Source organism: Thamnophis sirtalis, unplaced genomic scaffold (assembly GCF_051295495.1).
Source record: "Thamnophis sirtalis isolate CommonGarterSnake01/CBP01778 unplaced genomic scaffold, rThaSir2_p1.2 scaffold_13, whole genome shotgun sequence".
In the NCBI taxonomy this organism is placed as follows: Eukaryota; Metazoa; Chordata; class Lepidosauria; order Squamata; family Natricidae; genus Thamnophis; species Thamnophis sirtalis.
In genome coordinates, this window is record NW_028261393.1 from 39,223,720 (window position 1) to 39,233,987 (window position 10,268).

The following is a 10,268-nucleotide window of genomic DNA, read 5'->3' on the forward strand; positions in this document are numbered from 1 at the left end:
AATTGAACCAATTTATGTTGCAATTTAAGTGAGACAGTTGCTCAGTGAATTTTGCCACATTTAATGATTTTTCATGCCACAAGTGTTAAGTGAATCACTGCAGTGCTTGAGTGAGTAACACAGTTGTAAAGTGAATCTGGCTTCCCCATTGACTTTCTGGTCCCAACTGTGGTTCTAAGTCAAAAACTATTTGTAACAATAATAAAATGTGGCAACCAAAGTCCTTAGGCATCTAGAAGGTACAAATCCTTCCTTCTTGTGACTCAGTGGCTAAGACGCTGAGCTTGTCGATCAGAAGGTTGGCAGTTCAGCGGTTCGAATCTCCAATGCCGCATCACGGAGTGACCTCTGGTTACTTGTCCCAGCTTCTGCCAACCTAGCAGTTTGAAAGCACGTTAAAAAGTGCAAGTAGAAAAATAGGGACCACCTTTGGTGGGAAAGTAACAGCATTCCATGAGCCTTCGGCGTTGAATCATGCCAACCACATGACCACGGAGACGTCTTCGGACAGCGCTGGCTCTTCGGCTTTGAAACGGTGATGAACACCACCCCCTAGAGTTGGGAATGACTGACACACATGTGTGAGGGGAACCTTTACCTCAGACCACAATCATAAGGAGGGAATAAGTCATGATCTTGCTTGCAATTAAGCTCTTCTTTGGCACACCAAGTAGAATTTTGGAAGATGCGGGGAACCATTTTTGAAAATATCCTGTAATCCTTGCCTTACGACCATAATTGAGCCCAAAATTTCTGTTAAGTGAGACATTTGTTAAGTGAGTTTTGCCCCATTTTACAACCTTTCTCGCCACTACTGTTAAGTGAATCTCTGCAGTCAATAAGTTAGTAACCTGGTCTTTAAGGGCATCTGGCTTCCCCATTGACTTTGCTTGTCAGAAGGTCGCAAAAGGAGATTGCGTGACCTCGGGACATAGCAACGGTCATAAATATGAACCAGTTGCCAAGCATCTGAATTTTGCCTATGGGGAATGCCACAATGGTCATAAGTGTGAAAAATAGTCACAAGTCACTTTTTTAGTGCCGTTGTAACTGAACGGTCACTAAATGAACTGTTGTAGAATAGAATAGAATAGAATAGAATAGAATAGAATTTTATTATTTGTATGCCGCCCTTCTCCAGGAGGACTCAGGGCGGCGAACAAGTTGTAAATCAAGGACTACCTGTATTCCATTGATTAATTCCTCACACTCAGGAAGTTGGCTCTCTCTTTGACAACTGAACGCTTCTTGTCCTGCCCTCGGGTGGTTTGAAGAGGAAGCCAAGCTCCTAATCTCTGTAACAGCCCCTCAAGTACAGATAGTCCTCGACTTACAATAGTTCATTTAGTGTTGTTGTTAGTTGCAAAGTCGTGTCCAACCCATCGCAACCGCATGGACAAAGTTCCTGTCCTCTACCATCCTCTGGAGTCCATTTAAGCTCACGCCTACTGCTTCAGTGACTCCATCCAGCCACCTCATTCTCTATCGTCCCCTTCTTCTTTTGCCCTCCATCTTTCCCACATCACGCTCTTCTCCAGGGAGTCCTTCCTTCTCATTAGGTGGCCAAAGTACTTGAGTTTCCTCTTCAGGATCTGGCCTTCTAAAGAGCAGTCAGGGTCGATCTCCTCTAGGACTGACCGGTTGGATCGCCTTGCAGTCCAAGGGACTCACAGGAGTCTTCTCCAGCACCATGGTTCAAAGGCTTCCATTCTTTGGCACTCACCCTTCCTTATGGTCCAACTTTCACAGCCATCCATTGCAACTGGGAAAATCATAGCCTTCACTATACACACTTTTGTTGGCAGGTTGATATCTCTGCTTTTTAGTATGCTGTCCAGATTTGCCATCGCTTTCCTCTCCAGGAAAGTCATTTAGTGACTGCTCACTAAACTCCAAGTTACAACAGCACTGAGAAAAGTGACTTATGACTGTTTTTCACACAACTATCCCAGCAATCCCTGTGGTCCTGTGATCAAAATTCAGTTGCTTGGCAACGGACTCATATTTATGACAGTTGCAATGTCCTAGAGTCATGGGACCACCTTTTGTGACCTTCTGACAAGCAAAGTCAAGGGGGAAGCCAGATTAATTTAAAAGACTGGGTTACTAATGTATTGATGGCAGGGAGTCACTTACCATGTTTCCCTGAAAATAAGGCAGGGTCTTATTTTCTTTTGACTCCCAAAATAAGCACTTGGCCTTATTTTCAGGGAGGTCTTATTTTTGAGGTGCAGGAGGCAGTGAGTGTGTTCACCTCATGGCTGCTCCTGTGTTGCAATATTTTCAGGGAGAGCTTATTTTTGTGTGAGGGCTTATTTTAACGTATGCTCTCAAAAGCCCGATTGGGCTTATTATCTGGGGAGGTCTTAATTTCAGGGAAACAGGGTAACAGCAATGGGAAAAAGGGCATAAAATGGGGCAAAACTCACTTAACAAATGTCTCACTTGGCAACAGAAATTTTGGGCAATTGTAGCCGAGGACTATCTGTGTAGGAAGACAGTTCTCCCTCACACACACAACCCAACCCAATCCTTCTCTTCGGTAGACTAGATAGATCCCAATTCCCTCAGCCTCAGAGCTTTGGGCAGATTCTCTAGTTTCTAGCTTTAAAACAAACTGAAGTCAAGCCAGATTTGCCGCAGAGAAGCAGAGCTGCCTGCATGGCCCTGAGTTCAGTTGGGGATACATTTCAAGCTCTTGATTGTTTTCTGTTTATAAACAACTTGCCCCAAGGTGCTCATTAAGCTGCCAGGATTGCATGTTCAGGTCCAGGGTAGGTTATGTTTTTGGAGGGTTTTGTTTTTCCATAACCAAGGTAAAGGCATCTGTGTCATCTTTTGAGACTGCAGAGTGGTTAAATGCCGTATACCAGTGATGGCGAACCTATGGCATATGTGCCAGAGGTGGCATGCAGAGCCCGCTCTGTGAGCATGTGCACCATAACCAGCTGCTTTTTGCGGGTGCCAGAGTGCTGGAAAATGGCCCCAAAACAGCCTGAAAACAACCCCAAAAACGGCCTGTAAACAGCCCAAACAATAGCCTGAAAAACAACCTGAAAATGGCCTGACAATGGCCCACAAACAGCCCCAAAATGGCCTGAAAACGGCCCAAAAACAGCCTGAAAATGGGACAAAAACAGTCTGAAAATGGCCCAAAAGCTGCCTGAAAATGGCTTGAAAACAGCCCCCAAACAGCCCAAAAAACAGGTGGCATGCAAAGCCATTTGTCAGGGCACGCGAGGTGTTGCCCTGTCAGGTGGCTAGCATGCATGCATGTGCTGGCCAGTTGTCTTTGGCCTTATTTTGAGGCCATTTTTACTGGCCCTACAGGCAAACCGGAAGTTCAGAAACGGACTTCCGGTTTGCTCATAGGGCTGGTTTTAGCCCTTCTGAAGCGACTTCCTATTTGCTGGGAGGGTCATTTTTTTGCCCTCCGGAGCCTTCAGGGAAGCCTCCTGAAGGTCCCTGAAGTCTCTAGAGGGCTAAAATCAGCCTTATGAGCAAACCGGAAGTCCATTCCCAAACTTCTGGTTTGCCCATAGGGGCAGTTTTACACACTCCGGAGGCTTCAGGAAAGCTCCTGAAGCCTCCGGAGGGCCTCCCAAGGGGACAGGGGAGGCTGTTTTCGCCCTCCCCAGGCTCCTATAAAGCCTCTGGAGCCTGGGGAGGGCAAAAAAAGCACACCAGAAGTGGAGGCATAGCATTATGGGTGTGGCATGCCCGCACACGTTCCCCCTGCGCTCCCCCCTGCTTTTGGCATGCGAGCCAAAAAAGGTTCTCCATCGCTGGTTTAAGCCCTCCGGAGGCCTCAGAGACCTTCAGGAGGCTACCCTGAAGCCCTCTGGAGGACTAAAAAAGACCATACAAGCAAACTGGAAGTGACTTCGAAAAAAGCAAAAGAGCATGGAAAAATGGGGGGGAGCATCTCTCATGCGCACATGCACACTGGGGGTCGCACATTGCATTATGGGTGTGCCATGCCCACACACGACCCCCCTGTGCTCTCCCACATGGCACGCGAGCCCAAAAAGTTTCACCATCGCTGCCTTAGGCAATGCAAGTAGAATTAAAGCATTAGTTCCCATTACTAAGAATGCAGATTCTAGCCAAAGATGTTTCCTTTATCAATTGCCTCGAGAGCCGAATAAACATACATTCCCATGGCTATCTTCCATTTGACATTAAAGTGAAATGTCCCACATGGTCATTATAAACATTCCCCCAAAAGATGAGGGGATCTCAAGGCATTTCAGAGCCAGGAAACCAGTTGTAAAATATCAGTTGTCACAGGCAATGTTAATAAATCGACTCCAAGGTCCCCCTCCCCCCAATTGAATGGCAGTATCACTTTTAGGGATCTGACAGGTACCTTGGTCCATATACCAAACGAAGGACCCATTGGGATCCCCATTTCAAACCAACTTACCTTATGTGCCGTTGGAACCGGAAAATAACATTTAACCCAGCCCAGTACTTAAACAAAATGGTTTGGTTGAGATCTGCCTACGTGGGACTGATTGGGGTAGATTGTTATGGTGAAAATGAAATATAATGTCATTTTATATATTTATGTATTAAATTATATTGTATCTTATCCTATAACTATTGTATTTTACCTTACTCTTATTTTAAGCTGTTTGTATAAGATTTTATTGGCGGTATGTGTTTGGACCTTGTGCTTTGATATGGCCTATAGGCTAATCAACAAAGCTATCATATCATATCATGAAGATACCATATTAGAAGAGGATGATTGGACTGATCATCTAAAATTCATTTTTGCCTGTTTTGGTCTCTTCTCCGAAAGCTGCTGTAGTCAAGAGAACTGGATTGTGCTCCCGGTGGAGTTGCCTGGTTCAAATGAACACCAATTACGGTGTTTACTCTCCGCCAGGGGTTTAAGCCACCGTTTTGCCTTAATTGTGATGTGAATTGTGCGCTGAAAAAAGCCAGCAGCCTATAAATGACAACCCCCCTCAGGCCATTGTAAAAATCTGGAATGCCAATTATAAAACAGTTTCCCTGCATGCTTAGCAAAGAAGTAATCTGCTTTTAAACTCCCTCTGCCCCCGCCAAGCCCCCTATCATTCACCCACATGCAAGATCAGCTCATATGATCACAAGAAGAGCCGAGGTGGCGCAGTGGTTAGAGTGCAGTATTGCAGGCTAATTCTTCTGACTGCCAGCAGTTCAAATCTCACTGGGCTCAAGGTTGACTCAGTCTTCCATCCTTCTGAGGTCAGTAAAATGAGGACCCAGATTGTTGTGGGCAAGAGCTGACTCTGTAAACTGTTTAGAGAGGGCTGCCAAGCACTGTGAAGCGGGATATAAGTCTAAGGGCTATTGCTATTCCTCCCTCCCTCCCTCCCTTCCTTCCTCCCTTCCTTCCTATCTACCTACCTACCTACCTATCATGAGCCGTTGTGGCCCAGCGGTTAGAATGCAGTATGCAGGCTAATTCTGCTGACTGCCAGCAGTTCGATCCTGGCCAGCTCAAGGTGGACTCAGCATTCCATCCTTCTGATGTGGGTAAAATGAGGACCCAGATTGTTGGTGGGCAATAGGCTGGCTCTGTAAAGCACTTAGAGAGCGCTGTAAAAGCACTATGAAGCAGTATATAAGTCTAAGTGCTATTGTTATTGCATGATTTGACCTACCTTATGACTTTCCATCCCTCAATGAGCTCATGGTTGTTGAGATTTTCCTGCTGCATTTCAAAAAGATCCATTAATTTTTTATTTGGTGAAAATGTGAGATGAAAAAAACTTGCCAGGGCATAATCAGCATCAATTGGTATGACTGTGGGATGAGGGGCCTCAGCTGTCAGAACTTTGAATTCAGGGGTTTTTATTTTATTTTATTTATTTTGTCAAGCATATATAAGATAACATATAAGTACATACATAAGAATACATGAAATGGATACAAATAAATGGGGGTTGTTAGGACAGGGACGATAGGCACATTGGTGTGCTTATGCATGCCCCTTGCAGACCTCTTGGGAATGGGGTGATGTCCACGGTAGACAGTCTAAGGTTAAAGTTTTGGGGGTTTGGGGAAGAAACCACAGAGTCAGGTAGTGCATTCCAGGCATTGACCACTCTGTTGCTGAAGTCGTATTTTCTGCAATCGGGTTTGGAGCAGTTTACCTTGAGTTTGTCTCTGTTGTGTATTCGTGTATTGTTGGGGTTGAAACTGAAATAGTCATTGACAGGTAGGAGGCTGTAGAAGATACTTTTGTGTACTACCCTCAGGTCAGATGGAAGAAGGTGTAGTTCTAAGTTGTCCAAGCCCAAAATTTCGAGCCCGGTGGCATAAGGGATTCTGTTGTGAGCAGAGGAGTGGAGGACTCTTCTCGTGAAATACCTCTGGACCCGCTCGATCATATTAAAGTCCAATATACAGTGTGGATTCCAGGCAGTTGAGCTGTATTCGAGGATTGGTCTAGCCAATGTTTTATACGCCCTAGTTTGCAATACAATATTACTGGAGAAGAAGCTATGCAAGATTAGATTAATAACTCTTAATGTCTTTTTGGCAAAGCTATTACAGTGAGCTCTGGCACTTAGATCGTTAGAAATGAGTATTCCAAGGTCCTAGACAGAGTGGAGGGTATAAATAATAATGGGGAGATCTGTTGGAACAGTCACTAAGTATCCTGTCATTAAGTGAGGACTACCTGCATTTTGATTACATTGAAATAGAAATAAGGTTGACCCAAATTCAATTTTCTTTCACTCCCACAGCCAGCCGAGGTGAAAGAGGTTCAGAATAAAAAAAACTGGCATCCACTTCTTCTGAGTAACAACACAACCTTGCAACATTGCACAACATGGAATCTCCAATATGGCCCTGGTCAGCTCAGCTTCAGGGTTGACAGGATGCTAAATAACTCAGTCTGTCTGACCCACTTTTGCCTGGTGTCCAAGCCAAGCTGGGTTTTTATCCCAGTAAAGTAAGGCATTCCTGCACTAAACAACTGAAAGGAAAGCCTTTTAAAAAAAAAGTGTTAGTTTCATTGCAGATATGAATTTTAACAAGTAAGGTCTGGATGAATTCTTGATCAGGCAGTCATGCTGTCAAGGGATATATGGCCTTTACTTGAGTATCATTCCAGTGGTGGGATTCAATTTTTTTTTACTACCGGTTCTTTGGGCATAGTTTGGTGGGCATGTCAAGGCTTGGTGGGCGTGGCAGGAGAAGGATACTGCAAAATCTCCATTCCCTCCCCACTGCAGGGGAAGGTTACTGCAAAATCCCAATTTCTTCCCAATCATCTGGGACTCGGGAGGCAGAGAACAGATGGGGGCAGGGCCAGTCAGAGATGGTATTTACTGGTCCTCTGAACTACCATATTTTTCAGAGTATAAGATGCATCTTTTCCTCCCCAAAAAGAGGGTGAAAATCTGGGTGTGTCTTATACACCGAATACAGCAATTTTGGCCTACCAAAACCCCAGCCCCTATGCAAAAATGGACACGCAAAGGATTTGGGAGGCTTGTAGAATGCTCCTGGGAGCTAGAGAAGGCAAAATCGGGCAAAAAAAATGTGCCATTCAATTCTGGAACCGACCGAAAGTCTGGTTCCCCCACTATAGAGTCTCCGCCTAAGCACGGCATCCTTTTTCCTCTACTTGTCTTAACCTATCAATTGTGGAGCTGACCGGTGACAGGGAGCCACAGCGGAGGGATGAAAGAGCCACATGCGGCTCCAGAGCCATGGGTTGCTGAGCCCTGGGTCAGGTTCTCAATTTGAAGGAACTTAGAGCCATGTGGTTCCTTACCAAAATAATGGTAAAGGGATTCCTGCTTGAGCAGGGGGTTGGACTAGAAGACCTCCACGGTCCCTTCCGACTCTTCTGTTATTCTGTTAGTCGATTGCTGCAAGCCCATGAAGAACAGTTATATTATTACATCTTCACCCCCTCCACCCCACCCCTCTTACACCAATTAGCCCATTATCCCCCAGGAGAAGATACACCCTGAATTAAAGAAGAAAAAAATATAGTGTATCTGCTAACAAAATAAACCACTGTTTTTGACACATTGGAGAAATATGTTCTTGTTATTGTTACAACAGCTGAGACATGTGTGGTTACTAATTTTAGCATGGCTTGGATTGGGGAATTTCGAAATCCACAGAGATAGGGATACTGGCAGATAAATGTTCTATAGCAGGAGCTCCCTTGGCAGTTTATTTCTAGACCAGACCTGTATCCCTGATAAGTTATATGCCTAGTGCAATTTGCTACCGTGTTTTCCCCAAAAATAAGACAGCGTCTTATTTTCTTTAGACCGCCCGAAATAAGCACTTGGCCTTATTTCTGGGGAGGTTTTCTGAGACAAGTTCATACACGGAGAGGTTAGCTAACAATATCTCCCCCTCCCAGGCTGTGTGTACACAAGTATCAAATACAACTCTAGTGGCAAGCCCCACATGAGCAGGATTTGGTTATTCATTTGTGCATTATAATCTTATAGTGCCATCTTTAGCTGAGTTTGCTCATTCTGCTATGCCATAATGTGCTTTCTTCCATGTTTTCCCCAAAATAAGACAGAGTCATATATTCTTTTGACCCCTGAAATAAACACTTGGCCTTATTTTTGGGGAGGTCTTATTATTTTTGAGGTGCAGGAGGCAGCGAGCATGGTCACCTCATGGCTGCTGCTGTGCTGCAATATTTTTAGGGATGCCTTATTTTCAGGGGAGGGTTTATTTTAGCACATGCACTCAAAAGTCCGATTGGGCTTATTATCCATGGATGTCTTATTTTCAGGGAAACAGGGTATGAAGTGATCTCCTTCTGAGAAAATACAGGAACTCCTTGACTTACATCAGTTTGTTTAGTCATTGTTTGACGGCACTGAAAAAAGTGACATGACTTACCGTATTTTTCGGAATATGAGACGCACCAAGATTTTGAAGAGGCAAATGGAAAAAAAAAGTTTTTGCCCTCTGCAGACCTCCCCAAAATGGGTCATTTTTCGCAAAATGGGCCCTTTTTTTCTTTAAAAAACAGCATGCATAGCCTTTAGGAGGCTTATAGAGTGCTCTTGGAGGCTGGGGAAGCAAAAATGAGCAAAAATGGTCAATTTTTTTTACTGATTTTTGCCCTCCCCAGCCCCCAGGATCACTCTGGAAGCCTCCTAAAGGCTATGCATGGCCATTTTTGCAAAGTGGGGTTTTGGGAAGCCAAAAATGCTGCATTCAGTGTATAAGATGCACCCAGATTTTCACCCTCTTTTTTGAGGGAAAAAGGTGCATCTTATACTCTGAAAAATACGGTATGGTCCTGTGATCAAAATTCAGACACTTGGCAACAGACTCATGTTTATGATGGTTGCGCTGTCCTGGGGGTGTGTGTGTCATGTGATCCCCTTTTGCAACACCGTGACAAGCAAAGTCAATGGAGAAGCCAGATGTACTTAGCGACTCTGTTACTAACTTTACAACTGCAATGATTCACTTAACAACTGTGGCAAGAAACATCATAAAATGGGACAAAATTAATTTAACAACTGCTTCTCTTAGCATTGAAAATGCTGGGCTCATTCGTGATTATAAATCCAAGGACTATCTTTGCAAGGCAGGTGAGGTCAACAAAAGGCTGTATTAACATTTTTCATCGTTCTACTGAATTCTGTATATATCCAACTATATATGGACTGGAGAAGAATTCTCTAAGCAGAGATATTGCTAGTTGTTGGGTTTACTATTTTTCTGGAATCATAGGACTAAAAAGGACCGCAGAGGTCTTCTAATCCATCCCCCTGCTCAAAGCAGGAGACTTAATAGTATCCCGGTCAAATGGCTGTCCAGTTAATTTTTGAAAACTTCCAGGGATGGAGCATCTATAACTTCTGGAGGCAAGCTGTTCCACTGATTAATTGCTTTCACTGTCAAGAAATGTCTTCTTCTAGGTTGGATCTCTCTTTAAACATCTCTTTAAACATCTTATCCCTCATATTCTCAAACCAAATCCTTGTTTGATCTGCATAGGTTTTCTGTAGTGTTTCCAGCATCCTAGTTTATATTGGTGGATAATAAAAATGCAACCTAGGAGTTAAGATGACAAGAGAATTTACTGCCTGCTAAACTTGAAGATAGCTATTTTAATATAGTGCAGGGGTCGGCAATCTCAGAGCCATTTGGACCCACAGAAAAGAAAACACCGAGAGCCATAAAACCCTTCCCGTGCCTCACTATTTCCTGAGCGGCCACAGAACTAGCATATGTAGTTGAATTAAACATTCTGTATTCTTCTGCAA